Genomic DNA, 25,098 nt, shown 5'->3' with positions numbered 1-25,098 from the left:
GTATTTATAGTAAAAGAACCCTTTTATTTAATTCTAATAATGATAAAAAAAATCAATAGCCCACTGGTTCTGGGTAGTATTTAAAAAGTGGACCAGTTTAAGTTGTTTCCTTATTTAATGAATCGTTGTTTTTTTTCTTTTTTCTTAAAAAAAAAACTTTATTTAAATAAAAGCATATATTTTTAGTTTTGTAAAGGAATATACAAATAGAATGTTTTGTAAATTATAGTTTTGATAGTACAAACTATTTAAACTCTTATTATTTAATTTTTCAAGTTTTACATCCTTCATTTTGTTTTTTGTTTCGTTTTGTGTCATCTCAGCTTTCTAAAGTCTTTTCAAGTCTTTACATAATCAGCACCATGGACAGCAACTTTAACATTATGACTAATGTTACTTTAGAGCAGGAGTGCCCAAAGCTTTTTGTCTGAAGGGCCAATTTACCAAACTGTTACATAAAGGGTCCCACTTTATATTAAGTGGCCTTAACTAATATGTACTTACACAGGAGATAAAGGTTTGTTACAATGTACTTATTGTGTAAATACATGTATTTACTGTGTACTTATGCTTGATTAAATACATGTTTGTAATTACATTTTTAAATACACTGTTGAACGTCCCTTACACCCTAACCCACCCTTAAACCTACCCATACCACCAAACCTGTCCATAACCCAACCTCTATCCCAACTCAAAAGAACCACAAGTGTTCTCAAATACATTATAAACACAGTAAGTACATTGTATTTTTTTGATGTAAGTACACAGTAGTTAAGGACACTTAATATGAAGTGGGATCCATTAAAGTTGCCATGGGTAACTTCCTCATTTATTTATTAATATGTAAAAGTAAAAAAAAACAACATTATTTTAAATCATATTAACTAACGCAGTCTAGCTTTGCTAAATGAGAACATGCTGCAATAAAAACAATCACATTTATAACACAGTGGAGTTCAACGCTGAATACCCTAGTCAAGCAGTATCTGCCTTTGACTTGATTTGCTCACCAAAATCTCTGCATTGACAGGTGACAGTATGTAGGCCTACATTTAAACAAAATCTGATTAAATTATGAAATGTAATTGAAATATTTAATTTCAGTTAGCTTTTAACATTAAAACAAATAAAGGGTTACATTAAATTTAAATTGACAATCTCGAAACATTTGCTTCATTTTACCTCTCTTTTCAGATGGGATGGTGGGCCAAATCAAAGGTTACCATGGGCCAACTTTAGCCCGCGGGCCCTAGTTTGGGCATCACTGCTTTAGAGCAAAGAGGTTGCAAAACTATTTATTTCAATTAATCATAAACCATTCAGTCTAATAAAGAAAACAACTCGTTTTGGAAGTTTAACAGTTTTAATGCCAAATGTACTTGGTTCTCACAGAGATGTTACAGCTGATTAACTACTATTTTATCCAATTATAGCACATTTTCCACTTTCCTGTTGTGAAACATCTGTTGCTTGGCCTTCATTAGTTTTCTCTAAGAGAGTCCTGCCAAACGTTTGGATCTTAAGGCTGTTATTATTTTTTTAGCTGCTTGTGTTGTCATTGTGATCATCTCAGTATTTTACATGGTGTTTGTGATTTTGTGTAGGAGTCAGTTATCATAATTAATATTCATGACGATGAAACAGGATTCTTTATAAGTGTTGAAATCTGGATACATGAGTTACGGCATGTGAATTATTATTTTTTATTTAGAAGTGCAGTATTTATGATTGATACATAGTGGTTCAAGTAGGTATTGTGATTTATACTCGATGTTGGAGAGGATATTTTTTCATAACAATGACTCTAAACATACATTCAGGTTGCCAGATTGATGACACAAAGAGGAGCGTGCTTGATTATAGAGCCTTGCACTGTAAACTGCTTAGCTAATATTATGTTTGTAATATTTGCTAATTAAATAACTGAATTTTTTGGTGAATTAATCCTGTAAGTTACCTTTACATTTAAGATCCTGTCTAATAGGCTATATTAGGTCTGACTGACCTGAAAAGCAACCAGTTACAGTTTATGCTCAGCATTATGTTTATAGTATGAAAATGTAATGTTGATGTTCCTACAGTATTAGAGAAATGAATAAAGAATGTTTTCACTTTCAATGTTAATTCACTTCTCAATGATGGACGTCCAGCATTTTTCAGCCTCCAGCGCCTAGGCTGCTTGGCCAGAGGAGAACTGGCCGTGCCCAACTGAGCCTGGATTCTCTTAAGGTTTATTCCTTTACTTTCATGAATTGGTGAAGTTTGTTCGCCGTCACTGGCTTGCTTTTTTTGGGATTTGTGTTTTTTTAATTTTTTTTATTTATTTAAAGGGCACCTATGGTGAAAAATCTACTTTTCAAGCTGTTTAGACAGACATATTGTGAAGGTATAGTGTATAGACTGTCATATTGTGGTGATATAAACAGACCTAGTCCTTTTTTTTTTTTCAATTTAACAACATGAAAACGGTGGACTAATTGGAACTGTTTTCAGATCGACCACTACTTGACGTAGGAGTGCGGTCCCGCTGCCTATCGAATTGATTGACAGCTGCGTATTAACATGTCTCAGTAGTCATGTGTATAATCATATCAACAAGAGAGGACGAGCGCAAAACAACGGGAATAAAAGGTCTGTCCAGTTTGCTAGGATCATCAATCATCATCAAATGTGATCCAGAGTGAGTTTTACAAGTATAAAAGGTTTTAAAACAGTGCATGCGTGTAATGAATTACAACATCTGTGATGTGTGCGCGAAGTTTGTAACGACATAGTGTGTGACTCATCGTTGCAACTCCACAACAAATGCATCAAATACTTATTGGTAAAGTTCTTACTGTAGTATTTCTCACAAACGTTGCGTGAGATCTGCTTCCTTTATGTCTGCCTGTTTTCTGATGCAGCAGAGCGAGGAGATTAAGGCACGCTAAAAGGCACATAGAAACGGTGGACGGAAAGGACTAGCCTTAAAGGCACAGTACAACAGAACCGATACCTGATGCTAAAAGGTATAAAATAGAGTCTTATAAAAGGTATAATAAAAATCTGATGGGTGTTTTAAGCTGAAACTTTACAGACACTTTCTGGGACACAAAAAACTGATATTAAATCTGAAAAAAGTGGTAACCTAGGTGCCCTTTAAACCACACTGAACTGAACTTCAACACTGAAAACTGAACTGACACAGTTTCAATTTACTAGAAATTCTATGTTAAGCTGCTTTGACACAATTTACATAGTAAAAGTGCAATAGAAATAAAATACTTTAAAATTTCTCATGTAGAGTTTATTCAGGAAAAGTGTTTTCCTCTGCCATTATTCACATTAACCTTTTTTTTTTTTTGTACAACACCAGCAAGCGTAAAAACTTTGTTGCCAATTAGGATTTTTTTATTTTTATTTTTTATTTTAGGATTTAGGATTTTCCATGACTTGTTCATCATGCTATACTTCAAAATGCACATCAACAGTGGTTTATGGAAACCCAGCAATTGTCACAGTCGTTACACATCTGCTTTCTTCCTTCATTATGTGATTCAGAGTTGCATTGGGTTTGTTTTCAAGTGGACTGTTAAACATATGACAGACACGTCTTCTGGAAACCTTTTAAGAATTCAATCAATGAGATGATGACTTCAAAGCTCCCGACGTGTTCCCCATTTTGTATCATTATGCTTCAGACGTTCAGCCAGCGGTCTGTAGGCGTGCCGTCTGAGACTATATCTGGACAAGTGCGTGTACTTGAGCTTAGTCATGCAAGAAAAGTGAAGTTAAAAAAAGAAGTAAACCTCCTGTTGCACAAGACTTTGACATTCACTGATGTAAGGTTATTTATCAAAGATCTCAACAACTCTTTTCATATGAGCAGAAATAGTGGATTGGCTATTCATACATTCATGCTTCATGTGTTGTACTAATGTCGATCATGCACCAAGAACAGAGCTCCATACATCACTTCAAATGTGACGCTAAAAATGCTGTCAATATTCATTGACCCCATATTTGTATGGAATAAAAAGCCTTTCAGATATGAAGGTAACAAGCACTCTCCTAAACATAAATGCTCTTTTGGCGAACACAAAGGCACGAGTGCTGAATTGTTTTCATATTCAGATTTCAAGTTACCGTGAGGCTGAATGGCAGCCTGTTATTGATGTGAACGACCTTCAGCACTGCATTAGCAAGCGTGGATCTGTGTAGCGAGCAAAGGCCTGCCCTCTGCAACTTAATTAATAGAACGTCACACTGATGGGAGAGAATTCGGTTCGGGTTGAATCTTCTGCACCATTTAACCGTATAATGGGATGGTTACTTCTGCATCCTCCCAAAAGCTGACCTTGCCAGCGTCTTTGAAGGCCTGCTTGCGTTTTTTAGTGAATGGAAGTATACTGATGAGCGAGGCAGAAATGTCTAATGGAGCAGATTTGCCGTCTCTGAGACTGAAAGAGACAATGCAGAGTTTATGGAAATCGTGTAATTGGTTCAGTTTTACATATGCATTTGGCCTGTATGTGTATGTAAAGTGCATGTGAAGTTTACAATCTTTTGTGCAGATTTAGGTTGAGCAGGAATGTGTATAGGGGAAAGGAGATAGCAGGGTAAATAGAGATATGGGAAGCGTATGTTACCCAAAAACAGTTTATGCAAAAACAAAAAATCTGTCGTTATTTACACACCCTAATGTCATTCCAAATCCATGAGCCTATTCTTTCTACATTTTCACAAAAAAATATATAAAAATATATATTTTCACAGTAATTGACAGACTGTTCAAGGTGACCATGTCTGTCAAGCTCCAAAAGAAGCCAAATCAGGTTGTGATGTGTCAGTATTAGATGTCTCCACAGTTTTTGAGGCCATACGAACACTTTATGTCAGGAATAGGAAATTGTATATTTTTTTACTGATATAATCCTACCATCCCTAAACCATGTGTTTGTATCCACAATATAAAATGTTTGTTTGCTTACCCACATGAGATATTAAGGGTTTGGACCTACACTGGTCTCACGGTTCTGTTTTGTTATGATTATCATGTCATCGATTTGGTTTAGTTCAATATCTTGGTGCATTGCAGTGCATTGATGATGCTTTGCATAAACAATTAGATATTTTACTTAGCAATCCAATAATACTTGTAATACAATTGATAGTTTATAAATATATATTTATATTTGTATATTATTTGTTGTACAACTTTGTCTGAGCAGTGAGATATATGAACAGTACCTTTAATTATACCTGCTCAAAGAAAACACTCCTTTTGAATGTATCAAACCAAACTAAAGTACATGCACAGAACAACATGAGCATTTATAGCAAGTAAACAAATGTAAATATTATCCCGTTTTTTGAGCGTTGTTAAGCTAGTTCATAAAAGCCTATGATTGATCATGCGCTCAACAGAAAGAGCTGCAGTTAGCTCTAATGGTCAGCGCTACTCTGGCGCTGTTTAGCAAACAGTGACGGGGACACTGATGTTAAATGGCCGGAGCAATCACAGCTCTTCCATTTTAGACGGCGGTGCGGAAGAGAAAACCCGATCTGCAGACACGCTTGTGTCTGGATGCTGGAGTAACGTTATTGTTGTTACAGCCTAGAGGAGACCAAACGTTACCTCACAAACACACCAGCAGGTCAGTGAGACCACAGAGAGTGACAGAGAGAGAGTTTATAGCTTTCTTATTTCCGAGCTGGGTTCTGATGTATTTCCCTGTTAGTGAAAGACTGCCCAGTAAACTCACCAGCAATGAATTGTGCACAGTTATTTGCATTTCAAGTAGTTGAAGTGTTTAATTACTCAAAGTTGCATCGAAGAAACAATTAATTTTGACACCTCTATGAAATATGATGTAATTTTGGCATTGATTATGTTCAAGGCACATAATAAATTAATAACTCTCAGTTAAAACTGTGTGATTATTATTCTGGAATGTCTACTATTGTGTTAGGGGTGTAACAGTCACAATAAATTCTGTCATTCCAAAGATTAATTGCAAAGTTTAGCAATCATATGCCATCCCTCAAGTTTTAAGTGGGTTTTATACAATTAATTCACAAAAGCTGCATGGCTTTCAGACAGTGCACCAATGCATAATTGAATTTTGTTCAGCATCTTCTTGGGCAAATGCTCACAAATGCACTGTATGTCAAAATACATCTATTGGGAAGCATCTTCATAAACACAGTCAGTTCTGTCTGAAGTAAACAAAAACGATAAAGAATGCTTATGAGTACATTGGGTCCATAATAAAGTGGGCTGTAAAGAGTCGGAGTACAACAGAGTTGAGGATCCAGATGCAGTTTATTAAGAGAGTCGTCAGGCAGGCAATGGTCAAACAGGAGCAAACCGGAGCATACAGGTAATTTAAAGTGTAGGCAGAAAAGCAGGTGAATGGTTGGGACATGTGGCAAAACAACAAAAAACAAGTCAAAAACACAGTAGACAAGGGTTGCGTCCCAAACCGCCTTCTACTCAGTAGTTACTGCGTTTGAATTTAACGTACTACTCGGCTTTTAGAAAAGCACGTTCTGAACAGTATAAATGTGAGCAGTAAGAATGGAGTTGGGACATACTACATCTGCCATTTTGTCATGATCACGTGATCTACCCTTGTGAGTTGTCGCTTCACTCCCATTCATGAATTCTCTCACAAGGCATCATGGGATAGCGCAGCGTGCTTAGAATACACACTTCAGGATCTCGCCAGAAGTAGTAGGTCATCCGGGTACTTCTCTCATACTGATTTTCGAATTTTCTGAATTCAGACATACTACTCTGCTCGCATACTGATTTAAGTGTACTATATAGTATAGAAGTATGTGGCTTCTGAGGCAGCCAAGGAAAACACTTTGAATTGCTTAACAAGACTCAGCCAAGAGTGTGTGTGAATGAGGTGTCTTTATAGTCCTTGTAATCAGTCCATTATGAGCTTGCAGCTCTCTCTGTGTGTGTGTGTGTGTGTGTGTGTGTGTGTGTGTGTGTGTGTGTGTGTGTGTGTGTGTGTGTGTGTGTGTGTGTGTGTGTGTGTGTGTGTGTGTGTGTATATATGTGTGTGTGTGTAATCAGAAACTGGTGAGTAAATGCAAAAACTTCTTGGTGTTGTATTTCCTATAGTGGCAGATGTGTAGTTCTCCAGATATCTCCAGATGTCTTTTTTAAAAATTATTTTTAGTTTTTTTCATCTTTATTTGGGATTAGTCGGCAAAGGGAATCGAACCATCGTGCTATATGTCGGTGCACTCAACCACTACACTGTAGGCACTGACAAATTTGAGTGTCTTTTATAGTGTTAATAAAAACATTTTTAGACTGGAGTGTTCTACTTTTGATTAACTCATTTAAGGCACTATGTGACTGAACACAATTTACTGTACCTGATTTTATTTTTTATTTTTTTTTTGCACATGCACTTTTTCCTATTTGTTGCTAATTTGTTTCCTATTTTCTTAATAGCTGTTTATTTGTCTTTAATAATTCTCGATTGTTTTTCTAAGGCTATGTTTATTTGAACAGAAATATAGTAAAAACCAATGAAAAACTGAAATGTTTCAATATATAAACTTTTCTAAAGTTATTTTTCTAGTCTTTGGAGTCACATGATCCTTTAAAAATCTTTAGGTATTTTTGGCTCAAGAAACATCTTATCAATGCTTCTTTAAAAAGGATTCTGTTGCACAGCTTAATTTGTGGACACCATTATACCTTTTATACGAATCTTTTTTTTTTTTTGTAAAAATCTTTGTGATCAGCTTAATTTAGCCACACAGATTAACTTGACATATAAGCACACTGCTAAAGTGAAGACTATTTGACGGTCCTCAAACTTTCGGACAGAAAATCTCAAACTTGAAGGACACTGGAAAACACCTGAAAGAAGAATCCTTTGTTCTTCGCCAGGGAGCTCAGACAGAAGGACTCCATCCCAAAGCAAGAGCTGAAGATTAACTCTGACTGGCTTTGCTGGTGAGGAGAGAGGAAGAAGACAAGATGCCAGGCCATCATCCACAGATTAAAAGCAGAGTGTGGATGTGTGTTTGAGAGGCTGTGTGTTTATGTGTGGCAGGCAGGCTCAGACAGCACACGCCTTCGGCTTCTCACTGCCTCTGAGATTAGAATGACAGCTGAGGGTCCCTGAGGAGCCCACTGTGAGGCCTGACTGAAGTTCTCAGAAACTGGGGCTGAAAGGATGGGAAGCACAAAGAAGAAGCTGGGATGATAAAAATTAAAAAATTTTAAAAATTAAAATTGGCTGCAGTTATTTGTGACTCATGGAGCATCTTGCTCATGGCTTTGTGCTTTCTTTTTGAATACTAATTTCCCACATGTTCTGGTCCACTAAACTATATATTTGGATATTTGGAGCATGTAATGATTCTAATGAATTCAGATTTTTGTTGAGAATATTTATTTAATTTTACTTAAAAATGAAACTTGAAAAACTATAGACTTTTTAATCTATTATCTAGCCAGTAAAAATACTGTTCAATCATTTGAAGAGTAAATTTAGATGATTAAAACTAGAGCTGGGTGGTTAATCAAAAAGTAATCGAAATTGACATTCAAAACCTTTAATTGATCTAATTTTTCCAGGTCATTTTTTTTATTTATTTGTTTTTTTTTCATTTACTTTCCCTACCATGTGACCCTGTTCTGTTAAACCTTTGTGTTTATACTTAAAGTAGGGCGATGGACCCATTCTCGAGTCTTACTTTGCACTACACTGATGATGATTTGCGGACGACATGGTGGCTTAATGGTTAACTCCGTCACCGCTCAGCAAGAAGGTTGCTGGTTTGAGTCCTGGCTGGGTCAGTTGGCATTTCTGTCTGGAGTTTGCATGGTCTCCCTGTGTTGGCATGGGTTTCCTTTGGGTGCTTCAGTTTCCCCCACATTCCAAAGACATGGGCTGTAGGTGATTGAATAAACTAAATTGGCTGTAGTGTATGTGTGTGCATGTGAGAGTGTATGGGTGTTTCACAGTACTGGGTACAATGCTGGAAGGGCATCCACTGTGTAAAACATATGCTGGATAATTTGGCGGTTCATTCCACTGTGGTGACCGCTGATGAATAAAGAGACTAAGCCGAAGGAAAATGAATGAATGATAATAATTGGAAGCTGTGCCAGAGATGCCTACAGACGGCATATTTTCCCTAACATTAAAATTATTATTTACATTCAAATATTTGTTTACAGAAGATGCAAGAAATCCTTACATATTATTTACAGGATATACAAATTATTACATTTAAAAGTTATTTTATAAAATTTTTATTTTTATTTAATTACATTAATTATTTCAAAATCAAGTTATGCACCCTTAATTGAAAAATGTCTTATCGAACAAAACTTGTCAATTAACTATGAGGGTACAAAAATAAATAACTGAATAAGTAAAATTATCATTCATTAACAAACAAGTCAAAACGTTCAATTAATTAAGATTTCGGTTTTAGGCCAAATCGCCCAGTACTATGTAAAACTATGCAGTTTTGCCTAAAAAAACATAAATTATTACATAGTTGCTTTTAAACTAGAGGGTTTAAGCTTAGATTGTGCTTGTATTAGGGATTTTCCAAGATGCACAATAACCAGAAATGAGAATGAATGAATAAATGAACGTACGAACGAACAAACGATGCAACGACTGAACGAACAAATGAACAACATACTCACTTTCGAGGACCCTAATTAAAAGATGATTAACAAAAATGTGGCAACTTAAGCAATTGCCCAGATCAATAGCAATGGGCTATCTGCACACGGACTTGTAATTTTCAGCCTGCCAGTCTTTCCATTACAAAATTGTTATGTTTAAAATCTAATTTCTTTAAAATATGTGATCTTTATTGCCTGATAAATATTCAATATAAAGTGGGTCTTAGATTGGACAAGAAAGGACAGTATTAATAGCTATTTCCCCCACCATATCTTTAAAATATTACAGTTTATTTTAGCCCAGTATTTTTATTGGAATTTCTGTTGCTACTGGCGGTGCTAGTGGTTACATGGTATTTCATCTCGTTTTACGCTTGGACAACTAAATAAATGCTTGAATCTATTTAACTGACTGTATTGTAATTACATCACAACATCGATGCTGTAAAAACAACCTTGTGAAATTGAAAATAGTCAAATCAAGCTTTCGATTGAAGTTTATCTTTGGCTTTAAAACTCTAGCTGTGCATAGAGCCTTTTGTTACAAACAAAAAAATATACAAAAATATAAATATCTAATTTAACTTAAGATAAAGAAAGAAAAATAGCATAAAATTCTTGAAATAACTTTAAAAAAATGACACAGCAATCTAACTGAATATAAACAACAGCTTGTACATTAAAGCTGTCACATGTTTCAATGTATCTCAAAATGTGTTAACTCTGAAATTAAACTTAAAATTTTAATTTACAATTTATAAGCCGGTGACACAGTGGCTCAGTGGTTAGCACCTCATTTTACTGGTGTGACCCCTGATAAAAAAGGGACTGGGCCGAAGGAAAATGAATGAATGAATGTATTAGTCAAAAACAAACGGTTTTAGCAATGTTGTTGCCCATGCCAAAATGCTAACACATTTTAGTCTTAGTACTGCTTTCATTAGACTCCCATATCCAGTAACAAAATGGCTCCTGTTCCCCTTGTGAAGGCAGCGACAGCATGTTCTCATGTGTATGCAACACCAGTACCTTCCCCGCCACTGGTCCGCTGAGACACTTCAACCGGCATGATTCTTTGAGTGGCACTGACAGCCTGTCGCTGAAGTCAGCTGCTCCTTCAGCACCTGAAAATCAATTGCACAAACTTAGGCTGTGTTTCACTTTCTGACATAATGGGTAACGATGTCCTGTTGTGTTCTGTGTCGTCTTAGCAGTTTGCTTGTTCAGGGGAAAAATGGGTCATTGTTAATGTCACTGACCCAACAAATAATGATCTAAACTACCAGTGTCCCATGCAGTTTGGTTTTGTACCTGGAGTTTACAACTAAATCACAAATATTTGTGCAACAATTAATGCAAAAGCCTGAAAACACGGCTTGAAGTTGAAAAAGGATAGAAAGTGATTAATACACAACTGGAAATGCTGAATTTCAGGAGGTAAAAAAATGTATGAATATACAGTTAAAGTCAGAATTATTAGCCCTCCTTTGAATAGTTTTTTTTTTTTCAATATTTCCCTAATGATGTTTAACAGAGCAAGGAAATTTTTACAGTATATCTGATAATATTTTGTCTTCTGGAGAAAGTATAGTTTGTTTCATTTCGGCTAGAATAAAAGCAGCATTAAATTTTTTAAAAAGCCATTTAAGGACAAAATTATTAGCCCCTTTAAGGCTATATTTTTTGATAGTCTACTGAACAAACCATCATTATACTAAAACTTGCCAAATTACCCTACCCTGCCTAGTTTACCTTATTAATCTAGTTAAGCCTTTAAAAGTCACTTTAAGCTGTATAGACGTGTCTTGACAAATATCTAATAAAATAATTTACTGTCATTATGGCAAAGATAATATAAATCGGTTATTAGAAATGAGATATTAAAACTATAATGTTTGGAAATGTGTTCTCTCTGTTAAACAGAAATTGGGGAAAAATAAACAGGGGGCTAATAATTCTTACTTAAACTGTATATTTTTAAAATATTTGTTTAGGTTTGTTTTTTAAATGTATCACCACTATTCATGTTGAAATGCAGTTTACTTTTTTGTAACAGTATTTGGCCCGCCAGAGGCCAAATGATTGGGAAAGCTTGGGGAATGCCTTTAATAGAGATTTTCATTTCTATTTTAATGTAACCGTTCGTTTGTTTTATTGTTAGGCTTCAAAAAAAGCAAACTGAAATAAAAAAATTCATTTAAATGTTGTAAATGAAACAGATTAAAAAAATTATATATATATATATTTACATACTGTCACTAAACGAATAGGGGCCAAAGCAGAATACATCGGCGTGCAAATCAAGGCAGGTTTAGCATGACTAGTGTATTCGGCATTGAACTCCATTGTTTTAAAAATAGATTTTTTTTTATGGTTTTATTGTAATATGTTTGTTAAAATAATATACATTTTCAAAAAAAAGTATAATGCATTAACAAAAAATGGTTAAAGTAGTTTTTACAATTTATTTATAACTAATATGACATAAATTATGAAATTACCTATGGCAACTTCCTACAGTTTTCTATATTTACTTTCGGCTAGGGCTGGGCGACATCGACCAATTTGGCATCGTATGATGTCTAATGTGAAACATCCTAATGGATGATGGCGTCGTCAATGTTGGTGGCGGTGAATTAATTATTTATGAATAATTATTGAATTTATAACGAGCTAATTATTTTTAGCCTACCGTTTCAACTACCTGTCTTTGTTTTTCCCATAACCAAATTATAAATAAATAAAGATAAGTTGTACAAAAATTACCACCTGTCAGTCACATTTTCCGCTGAACTCTGGCATGAATAGGCAGAGTGATCTGTTTCCTTATAATGGCGTCCACAAACTTGGTTGGTAAAAAGGTGCACAACCAACAGGAACCAACCAACAGTTTCTGAGGTTTTTGCTCAAATTACCAAGTACAAGAGTGAAAGCGAAAGATTGATGCAGTGTACTGACGCTGTGACAAGTTACCTGATATATTACACTGACTGCCATGGCTGGAGCTCAGACGAGTGCATGACTGTGTGTGTGTGTGTGTGTGTGTGTGTGTGTGTGTGTGTGTGTGTGTGTGTGTGTGTGTGTGTGTGTGTGTGGTCTCGTGATGTGCGTGTGGACAGGGCTGTCTAGAAATGCTTGATGAAACCGATCCAACCCTTCTTTTGGCCCACAGCTCTCAATCAAGCTTGGATATTTGTCCATAAAGTTTGAGCACCCCTGATATAAAAATTAGATAAAAAAAAGATTGGTGTGGCTTTTGTTGACCAATTGGCAAGAGAATCAATTGGTTGCCAAAAGTGAAGAATGACAACTGAAATAATCTAATCACAAGAAATTCAAAGCACTGTCATTTGCCTACAAAACAACCACTGGCTTTTCTCCTTTTTACATCTACTTCAGGCTTATGTGCTCAGCAGAACTTTGCAATCTGCTGCTGAGCATTGCCTTGTGGTTCCATCCTATATGGGGCACAAAATCAATTGCAAGGACTTTCAGCTGTAATATTTTATCCTGGTGGAACGCTACCCGAACAGCTGAGTCTCTGGCCATTTTTGAGTAACATCTGAAGACGGGTCTATTTCAAATAACTGTAGCACACACTAGTTACTAGTTATTACTTTACTGGATGTACTGTTACTATTATATATATATACTGTATATATATATATATATATATATATATATATATATATAACCATTTATTGGACTTTTTATGGAATTTTATTCTAGCTGCTCGCTAGTGCCCTGAACTGCTTCTATTTACATAATTTTGTATGTCATTTTGTATAAAAGCATTTGCTAAATTACTAAATGTTAATGAAAGAAAAGCTTTACAACTAAAAGAAACGCAGATTTATTGTGGTTTATGAAAATATTAAATAAATGCTGTTGTTTAATACTTTGATTATCAGAATCCTAAAAATAAATGCAGAAAGGTTTCCACCAAAATATGAATCTGTTTTTAACAGCTGTTTGTAACATTTAGCATTTCTAGTTTAATGAGCATCAACATTTTAAAAGGGTTTCTGAACAATCATGTGGCTGAGGACTGGAGCAATGACTAAAGCTTTTCAATCCCACAAATAAGTGCAATTTTGAAATATAAACACAAAACAGTGGTTTTAAATCGCACAAGACAAAACCAACCTTTCTGTACACAGCTTTCAAATAATCAAAGGGGGTCAACAGCGTTGGTGCTGCTGCAGTAGGTGGAATTTACAATGGCTTTCTCAACATGAAAGCCATTAAAAACATTGCAGTGTTAGCAATTGCTTATTTACACTCATTTCTGAAAGTCATTTGCTAGTTTTGCCTTCTCTTTAACATGACTAACAATAGTAAAGATTAAAATTATAATTAGTTGTAAAGCAACATGGAGTCCAACAAGCTTCTTGTCCATGACCAGAGAAGTTAGGAGTTCTCAACACTAATGAACTTCAAAACTTTCCAAAATCAAAACTGAGAGGCAGCCAGCTTAAGAAAGTCCTAACAAGACACAAGAGTGTACTATTTTGGGGGAAAGTGCTGTATTTGCAGTATCTGACAGCATCAATCCTTCTGTCCGTCTAAAACCTGTGATGCTCTGTAGCAAACCAATAACAGCATCCTGACTCATGGAGCCGGAGGAAGCTTTAGTCTCTATTAAGCATTCACCAAGGCCTGCGTCTGCTGCTTGGCAGGTACCCCTCCATTAGAGGAAGCATTTGGAGCCATTAACATTGATAATTTCTAATTAGGATTCAGCAGTGACAGACAGGCTAATTGGCGGTTCTCCCTAAAACACACTGGTAATGGCTGCTCATATTAATTACACGCAAAAGGACATGTTTTTGGATGGCGACCGCAGTGAAGAAAATGGAGTGCTAAAGGGAGTTGATGAAAGGGTTCGAGACATGAAGAATGAGCTGTGTTTGGGTTTCACAAAGTCACTTCCGTTGTCCATGCACACTTTTTCTGTATTAAACAAAAGACATTTTAGCCTAATACGTTTTTTAGGGAGTAAGTTTAATGTGGCCGCTTGTATTTAAAGCTCGAGGAAGTGCATTTGCTTGTTTCCAGAACATCATCAAAGCTCAGGGAGAAGTGCAATTAAATCTTCATTAGGAGTGAAGTGGATTTTTTATGTCCAGCTAATAACTCCATGTCACTTTGTGGAGAGCCTCAGGCATTGCCTTACATTGAAGTATTTGCTCAATGGAACTATACAGCTAAACACGGGTGACTTTCTACCAAGATGTGATTTACTGTTCCATAGCAGCTGACCTGCAGGTCACAGATGTAATTATCTGATGCATTGTGGTTAATATGATGACATAGTTGACAGGGCAAGCCATGCTTAATGGCATGTTCACAAGGTCAGCCATTTGAGGATCGGACTGTTTGTTTTGCAATACAAATGATAAAATAGCACAGATTAATATGATTCCTGAGCCTCTTTAGAGCGTACAGATGAGAAAAATGTCTCTTTGGTGTTTCTGTTCATTCAAGTCTATAATAAAGAAGCGTGTTAAAGGTTAGTGTCAGTGCTGTTCGTACAAAGATGTTAAAGTACTGTTAGTTTCAATAATTGTCTTGCTTTGTCTGCACAATCACTTGAAGTGTATAATTGGTGTGCTTAATGGTATAATGTGTCCAGATGACATTTTTTAACACAAAGTTGCAACAGTCTAATCCATCTTATTATGGAGGATCTGCATGTTCTCGTTGAAGAATCTCAATGTGTCTTTTATTACTTCTGTTTATAAACGCTTTCATCCTTGTCTGTCAAGCTGGGCTGTTCTGACTGAGTAACTAGTGAAGTTTAGTTTATAATTTTCTTTTTAGATTGTCAGGTTTTTATTTTAATATTAGTTACAGTTTTCATGTTTTTGTTGAGCTTTTGATATAATTTTTTATGTCTATTATAAGCTTTAATCAAAACAAACAATATTTATTTGACATCAGAGTTGTTTAAGTTTATTTTATTATGTTATTTTGTGTAGATGATACAAGTATCTTTTGTTCTGGGGATTATTTATCAATTTTGATTGCAATTCAACAGAGTTGATTACAATTAATAATTTGAAGTTGTCATTAAACAAAAGCAAAACACAGGTTATGTTATTTGGGAAATTAAAAAGTAGTCATAGATTTAAAAATTGCTAATGAAGTTATAGAGTATATGCAATTAAGTTTCTTGGTGTTGTATTGGATCATAAAATTAGTTGGACACCCCAAATAAAATGTGTTATCAGAATTAGTAAAAACTGTAGCAATAGTGTAAAAAACAAGATTTATCCTGGACAATAAATCAATGTATGTATTATATTATAACACACTTATGTTGCCCTATATGAGTTATTGGGTTAAAATTTGGGGGAATACATTTGAATCTAACTTGCAATCCTTATGTACAGTGCAGAAAAATGTAAGTAGACTGATAGAAAATGTGGGGTTATGTAAAGTTAACTTTGCAGGAATAAAAAGCAACATTAAATATCTCGTCATACTCCTAATCACAGTCAACTTTGCTGGCTTTGAAGTTAGAATTTGCTCTATATTTTGAAATGAAGAATTTTTTTTAGAAAGATAACCAAAATTAGACCGATTTTTTTTTTTTTTTTTTTTTTTTTTTTTTTAAAACAAATAAACTTTAATCTAATAACTGTGTATATACTATTTAATACTTTAAAATACATTCATTTTCTAACATTATTTTATAATGTTTGCAGTATAAGATCTATTTATATGAAAGTAAAAAAAACAAACAAACTTACGTTTTTTGGAAACTGCCCATTAGAGGTTGAATAATTTGAGTTTCAGAATTACTGCTGCCTAAACTGCTTGACATAGACAATGTATCTATCAGACTTGGGAAGGAGGGCATTTCAACAACCCATTGCTGCAGGACAGTTAAATCTGATACAAAAAAAAAAAACACGGCTCAGCAAAATGGTTCTGAATTGCACACACTTTCACTCTGAGTCATGACACAAACTTTCAAAATCTATAAAAATGTTCTTAAATAACCTACCATCATCATTGTGGATGACATGTTTCTTTGGTTGTTGCAAGTTCTGGAAATACATCCTCATCCCCCTCTATGCCATGGTCATTTGTGACTTTCGATGCTGTATCCTCAGGTATCACAAACTTCTGATGGACTACACCAGGGGTCACCAATCTCGGTCCAGGAGGGCCGGTGTCCCTGCAGGGTTTAGCTCTAACTTGCCTCAACACACCTGCCAGGATGTTTTAAGTATACCTATAAGACCTTGATTAGCTTGTTCAGGTGTGTTTGATTAGGGTTGGAGCTAAAATCTGCCGGACATCGGCCCTCCAGGAACAAGTTTGGTGACCACTGGACTACACCATAACAATGTATAATTTATTAAATAAATTTCAAAATTACTTTTATTATTATTATTATTATTATTATTATTACTACTATTATTATTATAAAAAACAATTACTCTTTGTTATACAAAAACTCATCGGCACTGAGAAAATCCAAGAAACAATCTTCTTTCAGGTTAATATATTTTTTCTTGCCTCCAAATTGTGCTTTTATCAGCATTGTGACTTAAAATAAAAGTGATAAATGTTAATTAACAACTAATGTTAGTGTGATGGAAAATGTAATGTGTGTATATATGTGTGTATAGATAGCTGAAAATAGCATACTCTCACAGTTATGACTAAATCATGATACAATCCAAAACATTTCATTAGCAATATTAGACATATTAAATCTTACAGACATAAAGCTGTATTGCTGGATAAAAGATATTGACGTTACCTTGTTGTGTAAGTAAGCCTATTTAAAAAGTAAACAGCAGGTTTCTTTACCTGATCATGTACCACTTCTTTTTGACAGCAGAACACACATTTTCAGAAACACAGGGAAAGAAAAGATTATTAGCTAGTGTTAGCTTCTTCACATCCACATCATGTTTTAAAATACTGCACAAAACAGCCACATTGGAAAAGCTAAATTATGCTAGATGCTAAGTTAGCCACATGCAGTCACTAGCCTCAGTACAAAATGAAACAGCTACAGCAAAACACGTTTCTGTCACAAAATATCCAACATTTAGAAAAAGCTTTTAGAATTGTATACCAATGCACTTTTACCTACCTCACAACAAAGAACATAAATCCAGTTCTCATGTGCTGCTCAGCATGGTTGTGTAATGTCGGACTTTCTAAAAATTTTACTCCAGTAAGGAGTTAAAGAACACTCCTGAACACCAGCGAATGAACTCCAAAATACAACACCGCAGGGAGTATCCCAGAACACAAAATTGTCAAAGTTTAAAAATAAACTCCAAAAATGTAACTCTTTCACACTTTTTTGCCTAACTTTTAATTTTTCAACTCCAGAAGTTTGCTGTGTGAAATTATGGAACAGTCTGGAACAGATTCTCAAACAATGTCAGGATATTAATAAATTTAAAAAGTTGTATAAATATATATTAATAAATGACTATGATGATGAATGGAGGTGAAAAATGAGAAAGGTATGCTCATTTTAATTTATGGCTGTTTGCAATACAATGTATTTTTGGGGTCTATGTTATAAAATGTAAATGTATGAATGGAATCAAATGTATAACATGTCAAAAATGCCAAAAATACATCTCATGTTAAGCTCTTATGTCTCATGTAAAAAGAAGAAATAAGTTAAAGTAATAGACAAATTATGTGTGTGGTAATGGGGTGGGAAAATAATAAGCTTGCGTTTCATCCCGCTCCATTTTGACCATGTTAAAATGTTTTTTTTGTTAAAGAATTTTTCTGTGTTCTAAATAAATAAATCAAATCAAAACCATAAAAAGGTATTTGAGGACATTAACCTTTTAGTTGCCATTTATACATTTCTTATTTTCATTTAATTTGTCTACAGTCATTTAACAGTGTGACTGAAATCACAAAATATAGAGGAAAAAGTTGTATTGTGCATTAAACTCATTAAATAAATTAAATATAAATTTGTTTTATAATAATTTTTTTACACATTATATTGGCGAGTGTTTTCACATAATTAAAAACTTAAGACCCGTGCACACGAGACGTTTTTTTGCTCTAGTTTTCCATCGACGTTTATCGTCTCGCGACTAAATAACGGGCGTCAATGTGATCGTGCACACCAACGCGCAAAACGGCAGGCGCAAAAGCGTCATTTTGAAAAAAACGCCTCATGTTCGTTTTTTTGTTTTGCTGCTGAAGTTACAGTACTTTGAGGCGCTCAAGCGCTAAACTTTCCGTGCGAGCGCACATTGATGAAGATGCCCAGAGGTGCTTATTGCACTGGTGAACAATCATTTCTTCATTGCTAGAGCAGGAGCTGCTGTTTAAACTATCCATGCTTGTTCGAGTCACCAGTAACTTTAACAACAAACGTGTGAACTTCCTCTCCTCCTCTTCTTCTGTGTTATAAGCGGGTGTACGCTTCAGCTTGACGCCAGTGAAAAGCGCTTTGGTTTGAATACTGAAAAACGTCTCGTAAAACGCTGACGATAAATGCAATCGAAAAGTGTCCCGGTGTGTAGGCGCCTTTACAAATAAAAAATTTATTTCTGTAATCGTAAACTCTCTACAGCTCTACATTAACTTGCAGCATTAAAGGCTGGCTATATCACACACTGTTGCTACACAACTTGTTTAAACCCCTTATAAAAATGATGTTTGCATAATAGCTCCACTTTAAAATGATCCTTTAATCTCACAGCCAATTTATATTTAATCTCCTTGTTTGTTCCAAAGTATTGTAGAAATATTTAATGAATGCCATACGTGTTCAATAAAAAAAGGTCAGGTGAGGATTTTCATCAAAATATTAATAATAATAAATTAATAATAATAATTTATTAGGTACAAATGAATGATTTGATGAACAGAATTCTTGTGAATTTATACGCAGCTGATATTAACTGGTGGAGTTTAGTGGAATTCATCCAATGTCAGTCACTCTCTAGACCTCCGACTGTTGTACCCAAACATACATCCTCTTCTTCTACGAATTCTCTGCACAACATTTAAGAGCATAAGACTTTCCAACTCAATATGCTGTGGTGTTTCAACCCATCTCTGCTCACAGGAAGTTTAGCTTCAGAACTACAGTTAATTTTACATTCAAGCCTTTGCATTTTCATCAGCTCCATCTACTTCCGAAAAAATGCTTCATTGGTATGCACGGCGTATCACACTCAGAGAAGAAGTTTGGTTAACATATATCATCTTAAGCAATACAAATATTTAATAAAAAAAAAAGATAACAGTTACAATAAAAAAATTTTAAAAAATCCACAATATCTTTTGCGATTTCATTTATACTCGTCTACATTTGATTGAACCCGTTGAACAGTGTTTCTTTTCATTTCAAGAAGTTTTTCTTCTTCAGTCAAAATCTTTGCCTTTCCTTTTCACTAATCAGTAGAAATGACATCTATGTAAGATCAGGCTGCTCTTCGGTTATTCTACTTCACTGACTAGACTGCTGTCAATCCCATATTCAGTTGATTTTGCAATATAATTAAGTCTGTTTGTGGATATATTGAGGTAATATTTCATTTCATCTCAGCCACTCTTGCACAACGCACTGAATGTTGTCCTCCCATGTCTGAAGCCTGTTTTTCTGTTGCCTGGAGAACATGGCGAGACCCGTCGTGCGTCTCAGGTGATTAAATGTGTCTGACATAGGATTGCACAAGCTCACTCGTTAGGCGCTGACACCAAACAAAACCTCAACAGCCTTGTCTCTTGCCTCAGCCGTATCACTGTGACAACAAACCTTGGATGTACAGCAGGAAAGTCTTGCAAACAAATGATGATAAAACAAAGAAAACATAGTGTAGCACGACAAGGAGAAGCATTCCTTTGACAGATGTTTTGTATAAATTCACTTTAATGTTGTATATTACTGACAACAACCACCGTCTTTACATACTGTATGAGTGTATCTTTACCCTCTTCTTTGTAGTTATTGGAATTATAAAGAGTTTAATGATTCTGGTGCTTTACTCCATTTAATTTAGTGTTTTAGTAAAAATGATAATACTTTAGTTAAGAGCAATTCTCACTTTTAACTCGTGGCTTATTGCCTGCCTCTTATTTAGATATGGGCTCTGCATTTGTACTTATATGTACATATTTTGAATGGTCTTATACTACATCCCTAATCCTACCCATATTCCAAATCTAATTACTGTCTTTGTATAGAAAGTTAATAAATATCTTGGACGATATGAAAGTGTGTGCATTAATAGCAAATTAAAAGAAAATGTGTTAATGTCTTCTTTCAACACATTACCTATATTAAAATTAGTGCTGTCAATCGATAAAAAAAAACTAAGCATACTATTGGAAATTTATAATAGTTAAGTATTGAATACAAACAATTGTCCACATTGAAAAGTTGATAGTTGAGAACATTAATTATAAAGAAGAAACAATTTTGCTTAGTCCTCCTTTACATTCAGCCAGTTGCTAAGACTGTCCAGTCTGTTGACATTATACACAATGTGGGACAATGTGGCCTTTTTCTTTTGAATTATGTAACCTGAGAGTGAGAGTGAATTTCGATGTCTATTTTGGTGCCACTGGTGTTGCGACAAGGACGTAAGAAGCATCAAGGGGTACATCAAAGGCATGCACATGTACAACAGACTTCTTAAAGACTTTGGACTTTGATACAATAAGCTACTGGTACATGTACTATCTCTCTCTCTCTCTCTCTCTCTCTCTCTCTCTCTCTCTCTCTCTCTCTCTCTCTCTCTCTCTCTCTCTCTCTCTCTCTATATATATATATATATATATATATATATATATATATATATATATATATACACATACACATACATACATACATACATACACACACATACATATATATATATATATATATATATATATATATATATATATATGGTCTTAAAGGCTTCTCAACACCGCATTTCTGTTGCACGGAACGAAACTGCTACAACTAAACAAAGTTATGCCACCTGTGCGGTAGTTTAAAGCTCCGAGCTTATAGCTACTCCAAGGCTAATACGCACACACACTGGATCAACTATAGCAGCGAGCTGTTCACATATCGCATCTTTTCCGCAAGCATGCTTGATATTTCCAATATTAGAATATATGCCAATAAGCCCAAGCAAGCAGAGCGATGCGCTCGTACCTTCAATACGCACCGTATCTCTCTGGCCCCTCATTTGGGATGCTTTTTATGAACTGGCCCCATGACAAACTAATTGAATAGCCCTTCTCTATACACTCTATGCACTTGCAGTACAGCGCACCCGTTGAGCGACTCCCTTCAGATTCATCAACACGTACAATCTCGTAAATTTTGTTTTTACGTGTTAAATATTTCAAATGAATCGAATTCGTTAATGCGCTAATTTTGACAGCACTAATAAAATATATATTTATATTTCAGCATCTGTCAATATGTTTTTTACAGCATTCCATGAATAATTGTGCATTTATCTCCGTATTGAGCTATATACAAACCTGGAAAAGCATGCTGTCTATTTCAGGATTTACTTTAAAAAAACAAAATAAAGCAAAGCAACTGAAAATAATGACAGACAGAATGTCTGTGCAGCTGAGCTCTGACCTCCACTGATACTCAGTGCACTTTTAGGACCACAAACAGCAGCCTGAATTATTGAACTCACCTTACTGTAGCCCAGAATGCCGTATGGCAACATATTAAATCTTTTCTTCTGTGAAGAGGACAGAGACTTTCAAACAACTCGCATTTAATATTATCATAGAAGTCCATTGTACTATCATGGTGTGTCGAAGCAGTTTGACATATCTTTTCCATTTGGTTGAACCCTATTTGCATGTTTCTCTCCTCTTTAAAACGACTTTCATGAGGGTCTCAACCCAAAGCCCTAGTAATTTAGCACCTTGGAAAGGTGTTTTCCCTGTGCTCTTTTCCATGTGAGAGGGTGTCGTGTGCCGGAGGCATTGTCTGGGCTGACCTCCTTCATCTGAACAAACCAGCTCTTGTGTGGCTGTTTTTCTATTCCGGGCAGCGCTCATGCTGTGGGCCTGGGTGCCTTCAGAATGTGTTAGTTTTCACAAATTGCCTGAGGGTGATAATAATGTAATCAAGAATCCCCTATCTTTACTAGCGCTCCTGTGCACTGCCGTCTTCGGCTCGATTTTAAACCTCATAGGTTTCGTTCTATTTGATTTATTGTTTTAGTCACCTTTTGTATTTTGCATGTTGTTGGAGTCTCATCTATAGATGCTGTCCTCTACTCCTCTTTAGTGTTAACCTCACGTCTGGTCCATCCTGTATCACAATCATCTTTATTAATCCATTGGTTTGGAAAGATGTTGTAGTATGTAATTGGATTTCTTTTGCAAAAAGATAGGCTGAACTCTGAATCCCAATCTTGTGGGAAAAAAATTGTCCCTGATTCCATCGGAACCCCTCTGAACTCTGTTGCAAGGCTAATTTCACCAGCATGTTAATGTGGTTGTTAAATAGCCACCTTTGGCTGGGTATTTTGCTTCTGCTTATTTCAATGTTCTTTCTCTGTTCAATTATTGTGTTTACACCAGTTGGGGAAAAACAAGATGAGTAACTTTCGTTTTTTATTTTTATTCCTCACAGCTTTGTCGATTTATTTTGACATCTCACACTTTTGACTGTATTGCAAATTTAGTCTCACAATATATTTTGACGAAAAAAATGTAACATGTAACATGTAAACTGTAAAGAAGGCAAAATAGTGAAACAAAGTCAGACTGAAAAAGTCAACTTTGTAGAGTGTTATCAGAGCTCAAATGTCAGAACTTTGTGATGTAAACTAAGGGTAAAAAATAATTGCCAAAATTAAAAAAAGCTAACCACACTAGCCATTGCCATTGTCAAAATGTAGTATTTTTAGTTTTTATTCTTTGGTGTAAATAAGCTTCCATAGGTTGCTCTGTTTCTTGTTTGATGTGCTATTTTAACCACAGGGAGAGAGATAAGCTCCTCAAACCTTTCAATAAGTGTACTGATATAATCTCACCCCTAATCGCATTTTTCAGGGCATAATCTCTCCCATCAACACGAGCTTAGGCTTGTCAGAGAAGATGAGCGCCTTAATTCTGTTCCAAATATAGCACTTAACCAGTACCTCCATGTTCAGACACAAATCTGAGCCCAAATCCCTGAATCTTTCTCATCAGAGAGTGCCGTAAGCTACTTGTTTTGATACTTGTTAACTCTCAAAATACGATGATTCCCTTATGAGGGTACCCATTTTACACAGTAAAGGGATTAGACAGGCGTTTTCTCAAGTTTTTTTACATTTATTTTTTGACAAACAATATTTAACATGAATTCATTAATAATAGCAATTAAATTAGACATTAAATAATTGTGTAACTGGCTACGAGACCAGGTCAGTTGGGCAAACCCTCCGTAGACTTCTGCTCACTGTGCCTCAGCATGCGCTGACCCTAATCTGTGATGTGGCCTACCACTTTATAGCTGAGCTGCTGTTGCTCCCAATTGCTTCCACTTTGTAATAATAACAACAGTTGGCTGTGGAGTATTTATTTGTGAGGAAACTTCACAAATGGACTTATTGCGCTGGTGGAAACCAATCACGCTACCTCAATTTATTGAACTTCTATTTGATACATTTGTGGCCATTTAAATGATTGTAACGTGTGTTCAGTTATTTGGAGGAGTGTTCCAAAACCTTTGACATTATAGTGTATAGAGCGAGGATCCACCATTGACGAGGACTCAAGTGCAGTAAATAATATGAGCCTTTATTATAATAATAAATTAAAAGGTAACAAAAAACAACCCCAAGGCAGGAAAATATTGACAAAACAAATAAACAAACAAACATACTTGACTGGGCAGGCTGGCAGGGATCAGTGCTGGAAGACATGACAGGACAAGGCAACATTCGTTGACAAACTGGCAGAGGACAGCAGACATGAGGAAAATCTAAGCAGAAATAACACACAAACAGGTGAACGTGATGAACTATAATAAGTTAATAAGGAGGGTGGGGCTACACAGTAGACAGGAGAGCACATGACACTAAGAAACAACACAAGTCATGTGCTCATGTAAAACGGGGCAGCCAATGAGAAAACTCATTAAACATGTACCACGTGCTAAACACAACACCAACAGAAGACTGAACACTGACTGTTTCATCCCAGCGCCAAACGAAATCAACTAGATTGAGACGCTGAGAATGAAAAACCACGCTGCAGACAGAACAAACACCAGAACGGACGCGTGTCAAAAACAGGCTCAGACCTCGCGTGCCCACATCAATCGGAAACACGTACGGCCCGAGCGCGACCGAGATGGCACTCATACAGAAAGACACACAACGACAGAAAGTGCTCCACCTGAAAAAACTCAAGCCAAGCACAACATACAAGACATGACAGGACTAGTGTCTGGACACTGCCAC

The 25,098-nt window shown here is 35.5% G+C and overlaps 1 long non-coding RNA gene across 14 annotated transcripts in view; it reads left to right on the top strand.

Moving 5' to 3' along the window:
* Positions 1-25,098, top strand: part of LOC141376130 (uncharacterized) — a 352,849-nt gene that overhangs the window by 73,962 nt on the left and 253,789 nt on the right. Inside the window, exon 4 of one of the 14 annotated variants that reach the window (XR_015499432.1) lies at positions 2,154-2,232. The exons of 12 other annotated variants lie outside the window; for them this stretch is intronic. This is a non-coding gene — a long non-coding RNA (uncharacterized LOC141376130). Of the gene's footprint in view, positions 1-2,153; positions 2,233-7,903; positions 8,815-25,098 lie in introns of those variants that run through there. One more of the 14 variants, XR_015499428.1, reaches the window with a different exon arrangement.

The sequence above is a fragment of the Danio rerio genome, chromosome 9, assembly GCF_052040795.2.
Source record: "Danio rerio strain M-AB ecotype USA chromosome 9, GRCz13ab, whole genome shotgun sequence".
In the NCBI taxonomy this organism is placed as follows: Eukaryota; Metazoa; Chordata; class Actinopteri; order Cypriniformes; family Danionidae; genus Danio; species Danio rerio.
The sequence above is the reverse complement of the archived record's forward strand: the minus strand, read 5'-3'. Positions and strand labels throughout refer to the sequence as shown.